This window comes from Muntiacus reevesi, chromosome 5 (genome assembly GCF_963930625.1).
Source record: "Muntiacus reevesi chromosome 5, mMunRee1.1, whole genome shotgun sequence".
NCBI lineage: Eukaryota > Metazoa > Chordata > Mammalia > Artiodactyla > Cervidae > Muntiacus > Muntiacus reevesi.
In genome coordinates, this window is record NC_089253.1 from 102,605,722 (window position 1) to 102,629,637 (window position 23,916).

A 23,916-nucleotide genomic window follows, 5' to 3' on the forward strand; every position below is an offset into this window, starting at 1 on the left:
CCGGGTCTCTTGCATTGCAGGCAGATTCTTTACCATCTGAGCCAAGGTCCTCCACAAATGCTCCTCGCATGCCCCACCCACCTGGTCTGCAGGGGCCCAGCCCCACCCAGCCCTATCTGCCTATGGCCAACATGGACAAGGAGGAGACTCTCCGGGCTGGCATCCTTACTCAGCAGTCACCCTGACTTTGACCTCTGAGTCAGCACAGAGACTGGTGATGCAATAGGAAAAGAGACGTGCTGACTTCAATCACTGATTTTGTGTTTTTAGAGCTATGAGTCAAAGGAGGGGCTGTTCTAAGTGTCACTCGTCCCTGAGTGAGGATAAGTTTGTCACTTAATATCCATTGGCTGATAGCCTGTCACTCCCCAACAAAAGGAAGTTTCTACACACCTTCTTAGTGAGGCCAGTGAGTATCCAGGCCAAAACCCCATGAATTCAGAGACGCGGATTCTAACCAACTCAGAAGACACTCCACAAATTCTCTTGCTGGTAGCGCCTGAGAACCTTCTGAACGTCTCCCTGTGCCAAGTGACCCTGGGTTCCCAGCTGGCTCGGGGCTTTGAGACAGAGGAGGAAGCAGGTGCGTCCTGCAGAGTTTGGGTTTGATTTATCACTGTCATCAGCTCCCATTCATATTCCCTTTCAGTTCTGAAATGCTGCTTCCCACCAGGCTAGTCACCACTCTTTTCCTGCAATCAACACACTTACTTCTGATTCCACATCTACATATCTCCTGTAGGGCTGCTCATCTTCTGAAAGCCAGCTCAGGCTGTGAGGTATCCTCTGAGCCTTGGTACCCTGAGGCCCTCACCTGTCTGAATTCCTGAAGCCCTGCATCATCCACCAGGAGCCCTTCAGTAAAATCTGTTTTGACTCGCGGCTTCACTTTTTCCTGCGAATGTCTTGTCCCCGGATTGTGAGCTCTTGGAAAGAAAGTCAAGATGTGACATTTCTTTCCAGTTCTCTTTAAGCCTGCACTTGTTCTGGCTCAGGATGTTAGCACATGACAGATGATTAAAGAACAAATGAAAGAATAAAGAGTCAGCACCAAGGACGTCCATTTGTCTAGAGGCTTCATGGGGCAACAATTAAGCTTATAGGAGTCCTGCTCTGTGTGATTTATAAGCTGAGACAGACAAGGTGAGTCTCATAGGGAAAGTAGATGCTTTCAGAAGGATGAGTAGGTGCTGGACCAATGTTTAAATGTTTACTTTATGTAGAAGCAGAGGGGCAAGCATATTTGAGACCCTGGAAGAATAAATAAAGAAGAGGGTCTTGAATGTGAGTTTGTTAGTTTAGTCAGTCGACAAACACTTTTAATTGCCTCCTATGAACCTCCTCTCCAGGCCCAGAGCTGAGGGCATTCAGACAAATGAGTCATGCTTCCTGTCCCAGAGGGTCTCACAGCTGAGTGAGTAAAGACTTTCCCTTGGTGGGATTAATCTAGACGGTCTTCCCAAGAGGTTAAATGTCAAGATCTGCTGGTGTAGGAGAGGGGAGTGGAAATGGAAAGAATGGGAGTGGAATTGGAAAGAACTGAGAGTGAAAAGCTGTTTTTGGCGTGCTAGTCATAAGAAGCACCAATTGTATAGTTATCACTGGTTAACAGAGTTAGAAAAGAGGCACCCAAAGAACAAGAAACTCAGAAAATGCATCAGGAGACTTGACGTTGCAAAGCATGAGATATGATTAAGGCTGGGCGGTGCAGAGGCACCTCACCCCTCTCACTGTCTCACCCTGGTGCTCAGCTCTGTGGATTAACAACGCTGTATGCCTCCTCTCTTCTCCATCCTGGCTCCAAGAGGGAGGAGGAGGGGTGGTGTGATGCGTGGGACCTAAGGGATGCTAAAACGGGCCCTCCATTCAATGGTCAGGGAGCTGGGAGATCTGTGTGTGTCCAGCCTGGTCAGGGAGAAGGTAGAGAGGGAGGGCTCCCACCTGGAGAACGTTTAAGGAAAAGGAGAAAGGGTCAAGGAAGAAAGGCTGCAGACCCAGGGATGAAGGATCATTTTCTTTTCTTTTTACCACCAAACAGTTCTCCTTCTGAGCATGTCTGTTTAAAATGGAATAGATGGCATAGTTCTGAACGGCAGCTCTGGCCTAGAGCTGGACCCCTGGAAACCACATGTCCAACTCTATCAGAATCCATTCTTGATGCTTGAACCAGAAGCCTTACCATCAGACTTCAGCCATCAATCTTGCCTTTCTCCATCACAGTATACCCAATCCCCGTACGTGGGTCATACGTACACACACGTACACACACCACTGGCCTTACCCCATTGCCCTTGAAATTAGGGGAAGCTGTGATGCTGCAGATCAGGTGACCAACCAGCCCCTTTGAGGCAGTCCCATGCAACCTGGGATGGCTGATCCCCCTAAGGCTGAGTACTCCACGCACTGGGGATGCCCAGACTGTGATGTCCTTGCATGAGAGCAGGCAGCCTCCCTGAGCAGCCCCTCCCATGGCTGTCCCTGGCTCGTGAGGCTGCCTGTCCCTCTGGCCTTCTGGGTCCTGCTTCCCTTACCCATCCCCTAGCAGGGAGGAAAGCACCCGGACACCCAGCATCAATTTGCTGGGCCTCGGAGAACCTGTCCTACTGTGATGGATTTTTTAATTGGATTGTGACAAACATTTAATACCTAATAGAGCTCTTACCAGCACAGTTAATTAAGAATGTGACTAATCTAATTCAGTCGGAGCTCAGAAAGAGAGAGAAGAAGGGAACGGGAGAATGGGGAGCAGGATGTGGGGAGACGGGGGTGGAAAAGGACTATTGAGCCTGCTTTTCCTTCTGCTGGATGAGGGGATTCTAGATACATAGCACAGGGAGTTCGCATCAAGTTTGCCAAGGAGAAGCGAAGCATCATGCAGAGCGGCCAGAAGAACAAGGACCCTCTTAGCTTCTCGCTCTGTCCCACTGTGCACGTTGGTTTGCCACCACAGACTCGTTAGCAATGCCTGAGTGAATGGACCTCTGTGGATCCCCTAAAGTGGTACAGGCAACTATAGAGTGTTCCAAGCCTCCTTCCCGAACCTGCCTCATCGAGGGTGGCCAGGCTTGGCACTGCCCACCCAGAGCCATCGACCCTTCACCCTTCCTGAACCCCAGTGTCACGCAAATAGCAGTTGGAACACAAAAACTGTGTTCATAACTCCTTTGAACTACACTGGTACACTCACAAACGTGCTGCATACCCATGCTCCCATGCACACGCTGTCTACACAGGCACGCAGGTGTCACTGTGAGTCTACACAGCAGAGATGCACATGTGCGCGCGCGCGCACACACACACACACACACACACACACACACACACACACACACACACACACGGCACAAGATGAAATCGCCAGCACTAATCCACAAACACAGCACAACCACAACACCTGGGGGAGCAGGACCGGCACGTGGGTGCCCTCCTGTCTAAAACAGAAGCTTGTCTCCTGCCGGGCCTTGCCGCTATCTGAGCGGTGACATCCCACCGGCCTCCCGAGGTCTAAGTGCCTGCTTCCCCGAGAGGACCCGGCCGGAGCTGTTAGATAGCTGTCACTTGCGTTCTGGCAGGTGGCCTCATGCACGGGAGTGTGGAGGGGGGCCGGGCTCCTGGGTGAGTGGTGTCACTCCGGAGGATGACAGGTGTCCTGGAAACCCTAGATGCTGTCGACATCACACCCGATTGTGGGCGGATGCAAAAGGGAAGGCTGAATGTCAGGGTTAACGCTCAAGGGTGGTGTGGGGGTATTCATCTCCAAGTGCGTGGTGCTATAGTAACTGCTGGGAAGGAGAACTGTTTCCAGTGTCTCTGCAGCAGCACCGCAGCAGGTACCGTGCTGGGCTTTACAAACGTGAGCCTTTCATATTCTGGTCTTTAATGGCAGGTGATAAGATTAGGGTAAGAGAGCTGTGATTTAGCCATACTTGATATCTCACTGAGGGCTCAGCATCGTCGTCTGCATTAATCCCCACGGGAAACCTGCGAGGAGGGTGGGTTAGGCTGAACTACCTCTGACTCCAAAGAGAAAGCCAAGCTTCTCGAACATCAACCCCTGGAGGGCAGGACGCAGACTCACCTCTCCCTGCTCAGCTGCAGCCCGCTTGATGACTGCTGATGGAGACGCCCGGCAGCTCCTAACTAACCTGGTGAGTGGCCAGACCATGTACCCTGGCTCTGTGCAGAGGGTGGGACAACTGGCAGGTCACTCTCTTTGGGGCTGAAACAATGATGAGTCCCCTAATAGCACTCAAAGAGACTGATGATGAGAATCACAGTAGGAAAGGCCAGAGGAGGCATCAGCCACAAACAGAAAAAGCTAAATAGGAGGAGAAACCACCAAGAATTGAAAGGAAGCTCTCTCTCCCTCTCTCCTTCACTTGTCTACTCCTCTTATATATGAATTATTCCTTATATATGTATGGCATTTCCCATTCTCAGAAACTCTCATGTAGATAGCGCTATTCAATGCTCATATCAGAAGGAACCTGGGACTTCCCTGCATAAGGAGTTATGCAATAGTTAGAGATGTAGCCCCAGGGAAGACCCAGATCTCCTAGATCTTTACCAAGCACCAGAGCCACTGCACACAATCTCACTACAGCCACCACAGCACTGAGAGGCATCCCATTTTACAGGTAAGGAGTCTGAGGCTCTGCAAGAAAGTGTCCAGTTATGCCTGAAGTCACTCAGGTAACAAGTAGCAGAGACAGATCTTGGGTTTAGGCATGTGGATTCCCAGTGGCATGATTTCCCACTTCCCCACCCTGTGCTTTTTCATTAAAAAGCACACTGTACTTTCTTTCTGGAGACCCAGAAAGAAGAGCTGAAGTGTGGATGGGAATCTAACAGCACTGATTCCTCAACTGCCAGAAGGCAAATGGAGCTAAAATGCAAAGTCAGGGGGACAGTGTCCACAATGTGGCCGGAAGACGTTCAGTGAGGCTCTCTCGTGGGTTTTTTCTATTCCCTCTTGGGCTTCTGGGTGCCTTTCTTTCTTTTTTTTTAAATGTTGGCAATATTCAGATTTTAATAATTTTATATAATAACATTTAGCTGTACAGTATAACCCAAGAAGGTTTATCATCACTCATTTGACAATGTTTACCATGTAACTTAACATACTAAATAAGCCTAATTAGTTTAGTATCTCTCTTTGAGTTGTTTCAGGGGTCCTCAGAAGCATTCCAGAGTTAGCTAGAGGTCAAAAAACCTTCATTCAGGATATCATTAGAAAAAGATTTTCAAAGCTATTAAAAGATTTTAAAATACTTTGTCAAATAGGATCATAGTCACTGTGGAACAATACTTAACCAAAGTGACAAAAGAAGATTTTAAAAGCAGATAATCATAATAACAGATTGCTTAAAAAGGTAAAGAAACATTAAGATCTGTTATCAAAAGCAGATCAGTAAATATTTCAAGAAAAGTTTGTCCTTTCTTTTTTAAAAATATTGATTTATTTACTTTTGGCTGTGCTGTACGGGCTTTTCTATAGTTGTGGGGAGCAGGGGCTGGCTACTCTTTGCTGCAGTGCAAGGGATTTTCATTGTGGTGGCTTCTCTTGTAGAGAACAGATTCTAGGTTGCTTGAGCTTTAGTAGTTGCAGCTCCCGAGTTCAATAGTTGTGGCTCAAAGGCTTAGTTGCTCCGAGGCATGTGGGATCTTCCTGGACCAGGGATCAAACCCATGTCTCCCGCCTTGGCATGCAGATTCTTTACTACTGAGCCACCAGGGAAACCCTGTCCTTCTTTCTTGATTTGCCTCCCTTGTCCCACCATGCTGCTGCCCTGGGTGACCCCATTCCTCTGGAGCTGGGCAGGTGAATGGCCCTCTGCCATCATGGTCTTAGTTCTTTGCAGCAGCAGCAGCAGCAGAAACAGGAGGAGGGTGTGTCGGAGCTCATCCCTCCTTCCCAGCTCTGGGCCACCAGGGCAGACCTTTCCACCACAGCACACACAGGCCTTTCAGTGCAGCAGACAATCTCTGACCAATTGCTTGTCTGACAACTTTATCCTGGGAGGAAAAGCCTAGGCAGCAGGGAGGGGGTGGAGTTCCAGGAAAAGACCTGAGATAGGCAGCGCCCCGGCAGCGGGCTGAGCCTCGGTCAAGGAGAACAGAATTCATGTTTACTACTTACTGCTAAAGCGACCTTACCCGAGTCATTGAATGTTTTTGAACTTCATCTATTAACTGGAAATTAAAAATCTCTGCACGCCTCGCTGGATTCTTGTTGGGGAGAAATAATACATGGGAAACAGGTTTGAAAGCTGTAAAGGGCTACAGAAATGAAAGGTAAATGAAAGATGTTTTCTATTAAGTAGAATAAGGAAGATCAAGAGTGACAGAGAAAGGAGGGAAGAAGTCAGAGGACCAGGAGTAAGTGCCAGCAGAAATGAATGCTTTCCCACAGAGAAATGCATTAGGTACCTTCAAATGTTCGTTCTTTTCTAGAAGATTATAAAGAAAGAGCTATTCCTAATGGGCATCAATTATACAACTTAAGAGTTAGCTCACGGCACCTGTGATTCGTTGCTAGCTATCATGGTGACTCTTTCAATTATTTCCCCAATCCAGTCTGATACACGAAAATCTCTTCTTTCCTACCCTCGGCCACCCTAGAAAGGACAGTACTAAGGACGAGAGAAGTAGAAATGAGGGAGGAACAAAGTGATGCCCATCTCCCTTCTCCAGGGAGATGAACTGGGGTAGACTCCTGTGCCTCGCAGACTTGGGTCAACCTGGTAGTGGGAGAGTTTATACCTGTTAAATATCAGATTTCCTTTCCTTACCTTGAATCTGTTGTTGCTTAGTCACTAAGTTGTGTGCAACTCTTTTGCAACCCCAGGGACTGTAGCCTGCCAGGCTCCTCTGTCCTTGGGTTTTCCCAGGCCAGAATACTTTAGTTGGTTGCCATTTTCTTCTCCAGGGGATCATCCTAACCCAGGAATTGAACCTGCATCTCCTGCATTGCAGGCAAATTCTTTATTGCTCAGCCACCAGGGAAGCTATACCTTGGATCTACAGAATGAAAATCCCCAAGGTGGGGCCCTGGCATCTGTATTTTTTAAAATAGGCCCCAGGTCATTCTTATTTACGACCAGATTCAAAAACCACCATTCTGTTTTCTGCCCTCCCAGACACAGAAACCCATCTACAGGCTTGGCCACCTTCCTGCCACTCTTCAATTCACATAGGGGTCCCTTCTGGGGAATGTGGTATTGGAATGATCTTGCCTCCATGTCTGCCTACCTCTCCTGCCGCTTTCTTTTTTTATATGTAATTTATTTATTTATTTGTTTGGGGCTGAACTGGGTCTTCACTGCTGCATGAGATTTTCTTTGGTTGTGGCAAGTGGGGGCTACTCTCTGGTTGCAGTGGGTGGATTTCTCACTGTGGTGGCTCCTCTTGTTGTGGAGTACGGGTTCTAGGGCATGCATGCTTCAGTAGTTGTGGCCCATGGGCTTAGTTGCCCCACAACATGTGGGATCTTCCTGGACCAGGGGTTGAACTCATGTCTACTGAGTTGGCAAGCTGATTCTTTACCCCTGAGCCACCAGGGAAGCCTCTCTTGCTGCTTTCTCACTCTCTCCATTCTTCTCCCAACCCAGAGACAGTCCTGGGAGAAGGGCCTGGGAATGGGCTAGCTTGCAGCTGCAGGGCATTGAGCGAAGGGGGATCTCAAAGAGAGCATCCAGGGGGCAAAAATGGCACTGATGATAAAATAAACACAATTAAACACAATTGGCCTGCAACCTAGGGCTTGGCAGAGACAGGGAAACCGTGTAGGACACCACAGTGGTTTGGGTTGGAGAGACAGAGAAGTCTTTGCAGGTCCATGGCTTTGCCCTCCTGGGAAGGCAGAGAGACTAGGAAGCACCGTTGAGGTAAGACCACCCACAGCACCTGAGGGTGATGGAAAGCTGTGGTCGGCCGGGGTGACTGGCTGTGCCGCCTCCCATTTCCAAAGTAGCTAGGTGCCTCCCTTCTCCCCGTGACTGTGTCTGTCCATGTTCCCAGTGAATATCCAAGGAAGGTGGGCAGTGATCTGGTGCTCAAGAAAAGAGAACTCTTCCAGCTCAGTCTGTTTATTTTGCTATTGATAAAGTTTATCCTTAAGGGTCAGGATAAAATAAGGCAGCCCTGCTGGCAGTCTCACTTAAACAGCCCCGGCCTCCATTGCTAGTGCCTGGGAGCCAAGCTGCACCACTACAGAGGCTGGGCTGAAGCTTGCTGGACATCACGCATCCTCCCTGCCCTGTGGGACAGCATGCTGGACCTGACAGCGAGGACACTGGCCAGAGGTCTCCAAATTTCTGGCCAGGTGCTAGCCCTCTGGACCATTAACTGTGTTTACTGAACTCCTACTGGGTGCTGGATGCTAGGCCAAATGCAGGTGGAGGGGGAGGGACCACAGTAACAGAAGACATGATCCCACCATAACAATACCCAAGTCCAATTGTGCTGGGCCAAATGCCCAGTTATAGGAGCGTTCTTTCACAAGACGCTATCCCCAGCCCTGGAGGCCACGTCACAGACTGTTATTGACAAGACAAGGACTGAAAACAAAGGACTGTATTGGGGTAGAGGGTGGTACTGAGGAAAGGAGGGATTGGAGTGAGACTGGAAGAGCTGAAGTTTCTTTGGAAGGGGCCAGGGTCGAGCAAGTGAGTATGAGTGAGTTCCACAGAAGGCTGAAGGACATCCCTATGAGGACCAGGAGGAGAGCAAGCAGAGGAGCAGAGAATTCTTCAGAGGGAGGAGCAAGGCCTGGATTCTGCTTCCAACTCGAGTTGTTTCTTGCTCCGGCTTCAGCACTTGCCTGCAAGGGGGATTCAGGTACCAGTCACTGCCCCTCCATGAAATCCGTGGCTCCTCCACCATCCTGCCTGTGGGTGCAAAGCAGGAGATGGAGCTCCCCCGGCACTGTGTAGCCTCCTCCTAAACACAACCTGGCCTTGGCTTTGAGAGGAAGTCCTGGCCGAGAACCACGTAGGCCCCCAACTGAACCCCATTACCAGCCAGCCAGCTGCTCCATCTGAATGCAGGCCACTCCTCAGCCCCAGAGTTTCTAAATAAACCAAGAGAAGTCATTTTGTCCCAAGAGACCGGGCTGTCTCTTGAAATACAGAGATGTTCTGTCTGGCGCCTCCGTGCTTCCTGAGCTGTTCTTCTTCTGCGAGGAACAGGGCTTGGATTGAAGCGGGTTCCCGTCTACAGCTGAGAGTCTCAGCGGGGGCAAAGAGGGTGGGGCAGGGGAGGCAGAGACACGGACAGAAACGCTTTTAGTTGCACCCTGATGTAATAAATGGGACCGCTAAATGAACAAGAGGGGAAGACGGAAGAGAAGCATGACAGAGAAGGCAGGAGGGTGTTGAGATGGGAAAGGGGCAGTGAGAGAAAGAGATATTGACAGAGATATAGAGGAGAGATGCTGGCAGACTGTCAACAGAAACATCCATGCCGAGACAGGAGAGAGAGATGGGAAGATTAGGAGAAATGTACAAAGGCAGACAGCTTGCAGCCAAGCACTGGGACTGTGGAAATGCAAGAGGGACGGAGGCAGAGAGGCAAGGAGTCGGAGCGCACGCTGAGACAGACAGAGTTGCAGTGAGGGAACACGGAGGAGGGGAGGGGAAGGCGGAGAGAGGACCGGGTGGGAGGAGGTGGGGAATAAAGGGACACTGTGTGCACTTGGGGTCTGAGTGTGAGGACTAAATACCAACGCGTGTTTAAAAACAAAAGAGCAGCGTTATCTGTCTCCTATGCATCCTTGTGTAGATAAACAGCTTTGAGTGGACCCTGGGACAAGACTGTCTGGGTCTAAATGCTGGCGATACCGGCTTCTGGTGGTGTGAATTTTGGCAAATTAGGGAACTGATCTGAACTTCCCTCTGGGATGGGGATCACGTTAGTACTTCCTTATGGGGCTGTCATGAAGATTGAAACTTCATGGATAGTACGGTATGCACTTAGTATAGTGCCGGCACACAGCAAGACCTCTGGGGGGGCTCTGGTGCAGCTGGGGGGCTGCAGATGTGGACAGAGTGTGGGTGCGCACAGACAAAGGGGGACAGGAAGGATGGGGGCAGGGAGAAGCAATGGCTGAGGTGAGTCCTCCTCTTTTAGTACAAATCTCTTGTTTGGAGTCAACATACTATTTGTTGTGAGCCATGGGGCTGAGGATTGGAGATGCCTTCCAGCAATGGATCAGCCCAGCACACAGCGTCTAAGCCAAGAAAGAAGAGGAGGAAGGAGACACCGGCCAGTAACAAATGAGACTCTGAAGCTGCAAGTGAGTGAGTGGCTGGCTGGGGATGCCACAGGACCCAGAGGAGGCTGAAGTCAAAGACAGTCAAGGTCAAGCTGGCTCTCCTGGTGGGCTGCTCCAGGAAGAGGGAGTGGGAGGGGTGACGTGCAGGGGAAGACAGTCAGAGCACGACCTGTGAGGAAACCTATGAGGAAGTGCCTAGGTCATCCCATGGCTCATCCGTCAGAAAGCCCAGGAAGGGGAGTTGGGTGAAATCTGCCATCTCTCAGGCAACATGCTCCTCTCTCCTGCCATCCAGAGGACGGGCTTTTTTAATTCCTCCTATGATGATGTGAAGGTTTCCTTGGTGGCTCAGTGGTAAAGAATCTGCCTGCCAATGCAAAAGACTCAGGAGATGCAGGTTTGATCCCTGGGTCACAAAGATCCCTTGGAGAAGGAAACGGCAACCCACTCTAGAATGCTTGCCTGGGAAATTCCACGGACAGAGAGGAACCTGGTGGGCTACAGTCCATGAGGTCACAAAGAGTCGGACATGACTCAGTGATTAAATAACAACAAAAGTGATGTGAGACTTAAGAAATGACTTCCTCTGGGAAAGACGTCACACTCTAACTGAATTCAGGAAGGTCACTGGGGCAGAGTCACTGACCGGAAATATTTTTTCTGGGAGGAAAGACAAGGATATAAGAAGCACGGTGAAAGAGACTGAAGCTTGTTCTGCTGCAGGGCCCTGCCCTCAACCTGAGGCTGGCTCTCCTGAGCTCAGGATGGGCCAGGGTTAGGGAACCAAGGGTGGAGAAAAGGTTAGGGAACCTTCTTCCATTCTCCCTCACTGACCAGAACTGGCACTAACGCAAAGGTCCCAGCACACTGAGCATGATCTTTGCATTCAGTAAATGCTGCTCACTGAATGGTTTTTGGTCACCAGAGATGGTTCCTGAATCACACAAGACCCTCAAGGATGGTTTTAATCCTGAAGGGGGAGAAATGCAGGAATTCAGAATCTTAAATCCACACTTTGCTGAACTAGGCTCTTGGTGCTGGAATTAAGCCTGCAGCAACAAACAGAAAATCACGTTGAAAAGTTAAAACATATTAATTACTGCCAATGCTCATTCGTGATTATGAATATTATAATCATAGCTATCACTTACTGCGAGCCTCCCCAGGGGCCAGTTGCTTCTACACATAAGCTCGTAAATCCTCACAATGACCCTACAGAATGGAGATTAGAATTCCCTGTTCTAGACAAAGACACAGGCTTGGAGAGGTGAGGAATGCTGTCACTCAGAGTGGCTCAGAGCCTTCACTCTTCCCGCATCTAAATCTACCTCGGGTGTCCTTAGGGAGAGGGGATTTCCTTTAATTTCAGATTCTACTTTAAATGTACTTTCACTGGAAGGTAGTACCGCCCTCTCCTGATTCACACCGTCTTCTGTGTAGGATGGAGTGAGAGGCTCTGTGGAAAGTGTCTCTGTGAACCAGACGTGACCCCAGAACTCTGGCAGAGAGGCTAACCCTCCTGAAAGATGCTCGCCCAGAGATAGGTGGCAGTCCTCCTCCCATGCAGACTGCTGGGACTGCTGGGGGGAGCTGGAAGGGGGTGTAGCAGGGAACCCTCCTCTCAAACTCTTGTGTAATTGGAGGGGTGCAGAGACTGCTGCCCTCTTCCTCTGGAGACCTGCACTTTCTATGAGGGTGATACAAAGACACAGCTTCCCTCTTCTAATCGTCCAAAAGTTTAAAACCTTACTGCTCCAGGAAGCATTCTCTGTGTAGCTAGAGCTATGAAAGCCCAGAAAATAGAAAGGCCACCATTTCTATTTGCAACAAGATTCAAGCTACTCCAAACTCCCGTTCCCAGAAACAATGGATGGGCTTGGGGGCAAGGGGTTGGCACCACCTGGGCAGGGGTCTATGGGCCTGTGATGGCTGACCCTACTTCCCCTTTTCTCGATTCACCTGAGTGACTTCTTGTAGTGCTCATAGCATCCAGAAGAAGTTGTCTTAGTCTCTGCAGGCTGCTGTAACAGGATCCCATAGATGGGTGACTTTTAGAGACAGGTTTACTTTGCACAGTTTTGGAGGCTGGGAAGTCGAAGATCAAGGTGCTGGCAGAATCAGTGTCTAGTGAGAGCTGGCTTCCTGATTCATGGATAACCATCTTCTCACTGTGTCTTTGCATGATAGAAGGGGTGAGGGAGGTCTCTGGGGTCTCTTTCATAAGGGCAGTAATCTCACACAGTAGAGTTCTATCCTTATGACCTAACCAACTCCTTAAGGACCCACCTCCTAATATAATCACCTCGGGAGTTAGGATTCAACATATGAATTTCAGGACATGAACGTTCATTGTGCAGATGGTTTGTTAGAGAATAAGCTTCCACGCTCTTCTGTCCTTATCTCTTTACTAATCACACACACACACACACACACACACACACACGCACGCACGCACGCGCAGCTTATTCTCATAAGAGAGCAAGGAGCCCACAGAGGTCTAATCAAGGAAGATAATAAAGTCTTGTCCTAGAAAAATCAGGTTAATACCCAGCTCCTTACAGGCAGTAAGAGGCAATGTGCTACCAATACTGATCAAATTCAGTCCAGATGTGACCAATCCCACAATCTCCAGGGCAGAGCAGCTTTCAGTGGAATAATTTTCCTAACAGAGTGACTGCTGCCACCACCCTTCTCCAGACAAGACCCCAAAGACACTTAAATTGGCCAAGGGCGAGCCAGCGGAAGGAGCTGAGCCACCTTCTCTGTCCGAATCCCTCCAGCATGAGGCAGGTGGTCACACCCCATGGTCTGGACATTCACACAGAGACCAGTGTGGGTACCGGGCCAGCACCTCTCTGCCCATCTCCCCCCTCAGCCGAAATGCCTGCAGTGGGAGGGCAGGTGTGATGGTGGAGTTGGGAGGCAAAGAGGGAAGGGAGGAGGGGGAATGGAAAGGACAGACCAGACCGAGAGAGTGGTGTGAGAATGCATGGTGGTGTGGGTTTGGGGAAACCCCAGGAGATCAGCTTCCAATGGTGATTAATTTAGTGAGAGAAAATAGATTCTCACTGCCAGCCACCAAGTCTGCAGAAGCTGACAATGAAGCGATCAGCTCCACATTCAGGCAGCTCTGGTCCTGTGAGAAGGCAATCTGTGAGCTTTGAGCTGCTGCACCAAGGAGAGTGACTGTGGGGAAGGAACCACCCTGCTCCTGGAGAGGAAGATGCTAACTCTTTCTACAGCTTGCCTCTGGACTCTGTGGGATGCAGGAACCCAGAGATGGAAAGGGGTCCATAGAGATACCGATGCCTTGCCAGTCCCATCCAGGAGAATGTCCTTGTGGCATCTCTCTGCTGGATGTGTATGTCATCTTGACTCTGTTGTTGGAGGAAGGCTGAAAATCCATCTTCCTTTCTGGTAGACATGACATGAGGGCTCCCAAAATATGAAGCCACTCATTCATTCATTCACTCAACCAAATGTACTTCTACTGTGTTTCCATCCTGTTAGGCACTACAGATCCAACAGCGCGGATAAAATGGAAGCAGACCCTGCCTTCCCAGAACTTACAGTTTAGTGAGAGAGGCAGAAAATCAATCAAGTGATGAATGGATTTCACCTGTCCATTCCTTTAGATGCACATGGTTCCAAATAATTGGAGGGAACCGGTTAGAACGATAAAGCCTGAGACAGCATGAGACTTCAGTATCATCTAGCGCATCATCATTGGACATGTGAGAGAGCCCAGAGGGGTTGCATAATGTCCAAAGTCACACAGGTAGCAAGTGGCAAGCACAAGGACAAAGACCAGAACTTTAATTAAACACTTAGCTTAATGTTTTTCTTGTCACAACACACACCACAGTCCAAAGAGACCCAACACAAATGAAGCATGTTCAACGTTTCCTGATGTTCTTCAAATACCCACTCTGTTGAATGAAAGTGCAAGTTGCTCAGATGTGTCCAACTTTTGTCACCCCATGGCCTATACAGTCCATGGAATTCTCCAGGCCAGAATACTGGAGTGGGTAGCCATTCCCTTCTCCAGGGGGTCTTTACAACCCAGGGATCAAACCCAGATTTCCCACTTTGCAGGTGGTTTTTTTACCAACCGAGCTATCGGGGAAGCATTTCTTTGTCTAATGCTCTGGGAAAAAAGTGTTCTATCATCAACTAAGTTTGGGAAATGCCAGCACTGTGTCTTCCTTATAGAGGCTGACAGTGTACATGATCGTATTAAAGGCTCTGAGGTCTGTGGATTCATCATTGTCTAACACAGTGTTTCACAAACTGCTTGGACCACAGAAGCCCTTTTATTTATGTAGCACATCTTAACTGCACACTGGGATTCCTCAGGAGCTTTGCAAATCCCAAATAAATTAAAGGTCTGTGGATTTTAGATAGTTGACCTTCCTTCGCTGGCTTTTCCCCCTGTTTTCTTGTGTCAAACAGCCTTGGTTTCTTCTCTCTAAGTTACATTACATCTGAGTCTTCATTCTCCATCAGCTCTCCGAGACTCCACATTTCTGAATATCCTTTTCCCCCTAGAATTCTGGAGTTCATCCTTTCTTGAATTTCTTCAATTTGCTCTCGCTGACAAGTTACTTCTTTCTGTCCCTTGGTAATTGATATTCAATCTACTACAAACTTGCTTTTTTCCTAGGTGATCAAGGAAAGCACTTGAAATATCACTACTCATCTTCTTATGCATAAATCACAAATCCAATAACTGACCTGCGACCTTTCTCCACCACAATGTGCTTCTCCCCCTAACAGTTCATTCATCTATTTGAACAATACTTATTGAATGCTGATCACAGGTCACATTAAAGGCTACTTGCCCAGCGATTTCTGTCTAGTTAATTCCACTGGTTAGGGAACTTTGGACCATAAAGAAGGCTGAGCTTCTGATGCTTTCAGGTTGTGGTGTTTGAGAAGACTCTTGAGAGTCCCTGGGACTGCAAGGAGATCAAAGCAGTCAATCCCAAAGAAATCAACCCTGAATATTCGTTGGAAGGACTGATGCTGAAGCTGAAGCTCCAATATTTTGGCCACCTGATGCAAAGAGCCGACTCATCGGAAAAGACTCTGATGCTGAGAAAGATTGAAGGCAGGAGGAGAAGGGAGTGACAGGACAAGATGGTTGGATGGCATCACTGACTCAATGGACATGAGTTTGAGCAAGTTCTGAGAGATGGTGAAGGACAGGGAAACCTGGCATGCTGCAGTTCATGGGGTCCCAAAAAGCCAGACTGAACAACAACAACAAAAGGGAACTTTTGGAATAAGGTTAAGTTCATAAGTTGACCACTTTGGGGCCCATGAGTTTCATTCTGCCCATGACCTTGAATCCTGGCCAATATTTTCTCAAATGGGTGTCCTTGGACATGAAGAGAACAGGAAAAGATAATGTGGCTGGCCCAGTTCAATTTTTGACCTCTGCAGGGAAAAAAAAATGAAAAAAAAAAAAAAAAAAAAACCCAAAGTCCATGCCCTGGGACTGGAGGCATCACCACATAAGTGTGTCTAAGTGTCAGTTAGTTCCTCCAAAAATCAGCCATCCAACCATCCAGGTTCCTAAGCATCTCTGAAACCATCTCCCTCTACTAAATTGTGTCATTAATTCATCAGGAAATAGTTAACATGTGTCTTTGATTTCTTTTTACTCAAACAAACCTAATGTTTGTTTCTATTAACGGATTTATCTCTTTATTTTCCTGGACACTGTGGTTCATGTGTGTTGCTCAGAGATTTAATTTGGACCCAAAAGAATGAGGCAAGTGACCTTAAAAAATACTCATTGTTTGGCAGTGGGATTATAAGCAATACTGTCCCTTTTGCAAGAAATGGGCTACCACCAGCTGTGTGACTGGGTCTGAATTTTGACAGTGTACAGGCATGCACATACCACACACACACATGAGTGTTTTACCATAGGAAGAAAAGAACTAGAAATTGATTTTTTTTATGCACTTAAGTTTTCATGGAATCCTTTGGCGATTATCTTCATGGAATACAGCTTATTACTCCTACTTTCCCGATACACTTGGGAATAGCTAAAATATAAGACAAAAACACTCTTATCATAGAGTCAAGAAATGTCATAGAAAGCACACACAATCATTAATTTAAAAGACCATGTATATGGGGGATCGGGATGGGAAATACGTGTAACTCTATGGCTGATTCATATCAATGTATGACAAAACCCACTGAAAAATTAAAAAAAAAATACCATAAAAAAATAAAAATAAAAGGGTAAAAAAAAAAATAAAAGACCATGTATAGACACAGAGACTTCCTAGCCAATCTTAGATCACAAAGCTCACAGCTTTCACCTACCACCAGGGTTCTTGATACTTTACCCTGAGTGGGTGGGAGAGACTACTTGGTACTCAACTCTGCCTGCCCTGGCCGCTCTCTCTGCTCTCCACCACACCCTTCTCTTACCTCTGGCAGCCCCATTCAAACCCCGAGTCCTTCCAGAACCCCTCTGCCCACTCTGGCCTCCACCACCCTTGCCTCCATCCCTGTATTATGGTCTTGTTACAAACACTTGTTTTTCCAAAAGCTTCATCTACGTTAGTCTTGTCAATTCCTTACACCCACCGGAAAGGAAGCATGCTGTAATAGGAAGAACATAGCATCCAAAATAAATCAACATGTTCTTTCCCTTGCTTTCTTTTATTTCCCTTGTTTTCTCCCAGGCAACTTCCAGCTCGCCTCCTCCCCCAACTCGGAACTTGTCTCAACACTGGCAGGTCACGGTTAACCCCCAGGTGAAGAAGACACATGATGTGCCAAGATTCGTCCTTCCCAGGCATATCTTTCATGCCCTTCCTTTCTTTTCAGAAGCCAACAGTGAAGACTGAATCCCTGATCAAGTCCCTGTTATCCGCACCGAGAAAACGTGAGCCAGACACAGACAATGAGAGACAGATGCCCCTGTCAGAATCTCGTGCTTCAAGCGAGATGTAGCCCAGATGGCTCAGGCTAAGGACTCCCTGGCCCTCCCCATCTTCTGCTGTTAGTCCCCCGTGCACACCTTCCCCTCCCCAGAACACTCAAACCTTTCAACAAGTCGGGCGTGAACACACCAGCCATCTCAAACACCCAGGGATTTGGGCAAAGTGTTAAGAATCAATGTAAACAATACATACTAATTGCTGCCGTGACGTAAGTTATAAATTAAATTAGATGGGCCAGAATGCTGAGTTGTCCTCCCCCAGCTTCCACCGTGACATCATGGTAGACCAGGCATCTCAGAGAGCAAAAGCCAATTTCTTATGAGCACCTTTTGATGGGTTTCCCAGCTAGCTCTAGTGATAAAGAACCTGCCTGCCCAGAGACCCTGGTTAGATCCTTGGGTTGGGAAGATCCCCTGGAGGAGAACATGGCAACCCACTACAGTATTCTTGCCTGGAGAATCCCATGGACAGAGGAGTCTGGAGGGTTAAAGCCCATAGGGTCGCAAAGAGTCGGACTGAAGCAACTTAGCACGCACATGCACACCTTTTGATATTTCAATAACTGGACCCCGCGATGCTTTGGACCAAGGTCACCACTAGCTTTGCTATGTGCTGGGGTTCTAGGTATCCTGGGTCAGTGCAGAGAGAAACCCTCACACAGGGATGGACAAGCACCCCTGCAGCTCCCATGCTTTCCATTGGAGTTGCAGCCTCAGAGATCAAGCACTCAGAATCAGCCCTGCCTTGGAGGAGTGGCCTGGAGGAAAAGCTCTCTAAGTACCTAGGACAGGCTTGCTGTTCCCTCCTGTTGGACTGCTTGGGAAATCCCTGGGTCCGAAGCAAAGCAGATGCTAAAGGAACATTAGTTGAGTAGGTGAATGAATGAACAATGAATAAGAGAATGAATGAATCTATTGGAGACCCCAAACACCTTTGTTTTACTCACACCCACATTTTGTTTAGTTTTGTTCCCTGGAAGCCCTTGTCTTTGCCACGGGCAATGCTTAAAGCTGGCTCAATTCAACAAAATCCAGAGGCAGCCATGAGGGTTTCCTGTTCTGTTAAATCATGATGGGGTGGGGACCGGGCCTGGGATTCTATTAGTTTTTTTCCAAGAATTCCCCACCCACAGGACAGTGCTCTCCACGTTGCTGGCATCCTTACCTTTTTGCCCCTCAGAGAGTGGCATGCTACAAGGCCAAGTTTGCATCTTCTGTACAGAAGCTACAGAGGATATGGTCAAAGTCTACGCATTTAGCCAACAAACATCTACCAGTGACGTGTGGATGCCTGGCACCATGCCAGGCTCTGAGGATCCAGAGGTGAATGAAACACAGTTGCTGACTTCAGGGGGCTCACAGTCTAGTAGAGATCTGGGAACCAAACAGCAACAGTTCTGGCCCCTGTGGGCCTCATGGTCTGGGATGTCTCCATGATATGTCAGGTACCTTGTCACTGATGGGAGCATAAAGCCCAGAGACAACCAGAGGCTTGAGCTGGGTTCACTGCTTTTCTGGTTCCCTCCTGGGGCTCTTTGCCCTCCACCAGATGATGCAGCAGCTTGCCCATCCAGAGCACCCTGGGCAGTACTGCAGCGCCTTTCTGTACATCCCCTCTGTGGAAAACTTGTCTCAAAGAGCACCTGTTTCCCCAAGGACAGCTGGAGTATAGCCAAATACCTTTGCCTACCTCGGGCTTTCTTCCATTGTTTTCATCAGCAGAAATCTCAAGCGCCAACTCCCTTTTAGATTGGAGGCCTGCAGGCTGGCAGGGAAAGAGACACATTGGGAAAGAGTCCCGTATGTGTGCTTCCATTAAAGCAGGCAGTTGCTCGCCAGGCTGCCAGTGCCCCTGAATACAAGTCTTCCTGGGGTGATAGAGAATCAATTGGCTTGATGCAACTTTTGGATCCTTGCTAAAACCCTGGCTTGGGTCCCACGGAGGCCCTGAGACAGACATCAATAACCTTGTCTCTCATTGCCTTTATCAGCCGCCATCCAATGCCATTAGAATGCGCCAATATTTATGTCCAGTTGAACGGCACTGCCGGAAGCAGCATTATAACAGAGTGGCCAGCCATGGGGAGTAAAGGAAGGCTGCAGGTTTAGTTTTCACTCCCTCACTCTGCTTTTGTTCAGTCTCGGGCCAGAGGGCTTGTCTCTTCCCAAGTCCTTCTCTCCATCACCTGGGGCCAGTTTCCACTGCCACTCAGAGGCTCAACATTAATAAAAATAGGTAGTATTTGTTGGTATATAATGGTCAAGGCATACTATTTTACATGCTTTCACTATCTCATGCAATCCTCTCCAAATTCAACATCGTAAGTGGCATTGCTATGGAAGCAATGAATAAATCAAGGCTCAGAATGGCTGAGAAGGAAGCTCAAGGTCACGCAGCTGTAAACAGGGTTACAGGCAGGGTAACAAGTTCAGATAAAAAGAATCAGGTTTTAGCTTATATCTGAACCCGATCACTATGTGCTTTTACTCAATTATATTGCCTTGTGTTTTTTAAATTCAATAAATATATAATTATTGAGTACCTATTATGTGCTCCTGGAGAAGGAAATGGCAACCCACTCTAGTACTCTTGCCTGGAAAATCCCACAGATGGAAGAGCCTGGTAGGCTACAGTCCATGGGGTCGCAAAGAGTCGGACATGACTGAGCGACTTCACTTTTCACTACTATGTGCTAGATACTGTCAAAGGTGGATATTGAAGGGATTAAGACAGATGAGGTCTCTGTTCTAGTGTGGGGACTCTTTAAAACAATAAACACACCCACAAGAAAATATTTCCTGGTGATAAGTGTGTGCAGAGAGTTAAAAGAGGCTGATGTGAGAATGAATGATTGGATGGCTACTTTCAGATGGAGTGACCGGAAGTCCTCTAGAGGAGGTGACATTCAGAATGAGTCATGAAAGGCAAGGAGGAGCTGGCTACATGACCTTCAGGGGCCCAGCTAGTAATCCCAGGGTGGGTTTGAGGAAAGGAGGAAGGACCAGAGTGGAAGAAACTTAGCAGGTGAGTGAGAGAGAGGTGGGAGAGGTAGGCAGAGCTGACTTCTCCTGGCTTATATGCCAGAGGAAGCCATTTGTATTTAAGTTTGATAGTGATGAAAAGTCACTGAAGTGATAAGAAGTTTGATAGTGATAAGACTCTATCAGATGTAATTAAATTTCCCTCTGCTTTTGTGTGGAAAAGAGCCGGTGGTGGTGGTTTAGTCATTATGTTGTGTCCGATTCTTGTGACCCCATGGACTGTAGGCTGCAGGCTCCTCTGTCCATGGGATTCTCCAGGCAAGAATACCGGAGTGGGTTGCCATATCCTTAGAGTAGAACAAAAGGAGAAACAGGAGTTGGGAGACTGCTGTGGTGGTGGCTTAAGGAGGGGTGGAGTCACTGGATATGTTTCAGGAGCAGGTAAATTGGATTGGCAGATGGATTGCATATGAGGCATAAGGGAGAGAGAATCAAGAATGTCTCCAAAGTTTGCAGTAACCTGAAACAGAGTGACTTGGTGAATCATGATGGTATTTATGGAAAGGGGGAGGGTTGGATGAGGAATTGATTGGAAGGCTTGGGGTTAAGAAATCAAGAGTTGTGTTTGGGCCATTTTAAAGTTCTAGATGTTAATTAAATATCTACATTTAAAAAAACTAGATATCATCTTGGAGAATGTACAGATATTGATGAGGAAGAAGTCCAGGACTATCCCTGACACACGTTAACATTCAGAGGTAGAGCAGAGGAAGAGAAAGCCAAGAAATCTCAGCAGGGCAAGAAAAAGCCTGGGGGATGTGATGTCCAGGAAGCAGATGAAAAGTTTTCAGAACAATCGTAAAGATGAAGATGATGATAATGATGATGGTGGTGATGATGATTGAAGGAGAAGAAAGAGGAAAAGAAAGGAAAGAGGGACTAGAAGAAGAGGAAGAAGAAGAAGGGAAAAGGGAAGGAGAAGAAGAAAAAGAAAAAAAGAGGAAGACACTGTCATTCTCCCTGTTTCATAGATGAGACTACCAAGGCCCAGAGAGGCTACTTAACGTGAAATCACAAGTTTTCCTTCCCCTGCATTCACTGAATAAGTGATGCCCAGTTCTTTCTTTTCACACCCTACAAATCAGCTTCTGAGCCTCAAACAGGTCCTGACTGAGTTCTCTGGAGGTCCTGTCCTTTTGCAGCCCTGAACTTGGTTTATTAATCTCTTTGTCGGTTTCAATGCCCAGATCAGAGGAAACCTGCTAGCTTAGTTGACAGACAAGCAAACTGCAGCTGTGGAGAGTAATCAGGCTTCCTATTTGGCTCTATCCTCCAACAGAAACCTTTTTTTCGGGCTCATCCCCTTCCCACATCCTCTGCTAAACACATCGCCTAGTGCTCGGGTCAGCCCTTGCTACCCCAAACAGCCCCAAATCCTTTCTCAAGACCTCATCCAACTCTTATCTCCTCTGAGAGGGCTTCCCTGAGACAACTACCCTATTCCTCTCTACAGTCTCTCAGAAATTATTTCATATATAATTAATTTTCATTTCTAATTAGGCTCAATTTTGCACTTCGTGTTGGCAAAGTAGTTGGGGTCCAGTGACATACTTCACAGTTGAAAATGTTATCATCAGAGCTGAAAACAACAATGAAGGGAGAGAAATGTATCCCTGGGTGTTAGCAAAAGGGCTAGGGGAGAAAGATATTCTGAGATGCCAATTAACCTTGGAGAAGAGACATGCAAGAGCAGGGGGCACCAAGGAGGGCCTGGAGGAAGGGACGAGGGTGAATGTGGCCTGGGGCAGGACATTCGAGGCCCTAGAACCTGGGCTCTCTGCCACCGGAAATGCTCAGAACGTGATCCTGTGCAGCTAGACATGGCCCCGGCTGGCCCTCCAGGGAGCAGGGCCATCTGGGAACTGAGCCTGGTTGCAGTATCCCTTCTGACGTGGCTCTTATCACATCCGCCTGAAATGGACCAAATACATCTGCACATGGAATGTGCCCTAGCAATGGTCAGTATAACTGAAGAGTGCTCCAAGTTCCTTCCCCCAATATTTCTATCTGCTGAGAGTGTGAAATTTGTATGTTCGAAGAACAAAGCTTTGAATTTTGCTGCTATAATAATAAGGGGGCTCCTTTCCAAGAGCACAGCTGAGGGAACACAGTGGGTAGAGGTGAGTCACCCAAGGGATAGTCAGGTGGGGAAATGAGATTCTGCCCTAAATGGGGTCATCAGTGGAAGAGTGAAGATGAAGTTCTCATTAAAAGGGCAGTGGGAGGCATGGGAAAAATTGTCATGAATTCATAAGCCCCTAGGATAAGCCCTATTTTCCTCCAATGTATGCAGACAAATAAGACAGATATGGTAAAGAGAGACACTTTATCATGCGCCATTCTCTGCACAAGTGAGGCTCTGTAGGGCCATCCCCACATGTAGGGAGACACACCTCAGTCCTGCTTCACGGAAGTCCAAATAATGCTCATTTAGTCATTCCACATACATTCACTGATCACCTATTAAATGCAGGCCCCATTCTAGGTGCTAGCAATACGTCATTGAGCAAAACAGACACAGACCTCTGCATTTGTGAAGCAAATGTTCAAATGATGAGACTCAGACAATAAGCTATAAACATGATAAATGGGATGCTAGAGTTGCTACAAGTCAGGTCTTTGAAATAGCCCATCTCTCCCAAAGCCTGGACTCTCCTAAATACTACATTCTCTTGTACAACATTGTTCTCTGTTATCTCATCAGAAACCTCTGAGGCCAGAGTCACCACACTTTCCACTTCTCTCTTCTTTCATCAAGTAGCCTCCCCTACCCAGACCTTGTCCTAACACACACAGTAGACCCAGAGAGGATGCTCAATCCCATGTGTGACATTGAATCAGTCATCCTTGTTTGGGAGCACAGATTCTATCCCCTGGCAGAAACCCTCTTTTAACATGATCTGTTTACCCTAGAGTCCCTTTTCTCCAGACCTTTCCCTGTGACACATGTGGTTATCCAAGGAGGGTAGGTCTAATTTGGGAGAAAGAGAAAAATCTCAATCCTATCATGATTGATTTCCCTTCCTCTCTAGGTTAGGTCTCCCAGGATCCCCATCTCCACTCGTCACCCACAACTCCTCCCCTCCTGCATAATTCCTGACCCAGAGGAGAGATGGGGATGAGGCAAATGCTGAATCCTTACCTGCGGACCACAGGTGACTGTTGGAAAATTTTCCACAGTGAAGGTCTAAGAACACCTTGACGTCATCTCATTTCTAGCACACATGTGTACATGCGTGAAAGGGAGGAAATGGTACCCTTCCGTGTGCCCAGCACTAGGAGACACGGGCACAGCATTCTTGGGTAATAGATCATGGTAAGAGTACATCCCAACTGCTCTCTTCCCGAGGCTTCCCTGGTGGTCCAGTGGTTAAGAATCTGCCCTGCAATGAAGGGGACACTGGTTCAATCCCTGGTCCAGGAAGATCCCTCTGCCATGGGGTAACTGAGTCTGTGCACCACAGCTACTGAAGCCCATGTACCCTAGAGCCCATGCTCCATCCACAACAAGAGGAGTCACCACAATAGGAGGAGGAGTCACACAGCAACTTCCCTGACAGCTCAGTTGTAAAGGATCTGCCTGCAATGCAGGAGACCCCGGTTCAATTCCTGGGTCAAGAAGATCCCCTGGAGA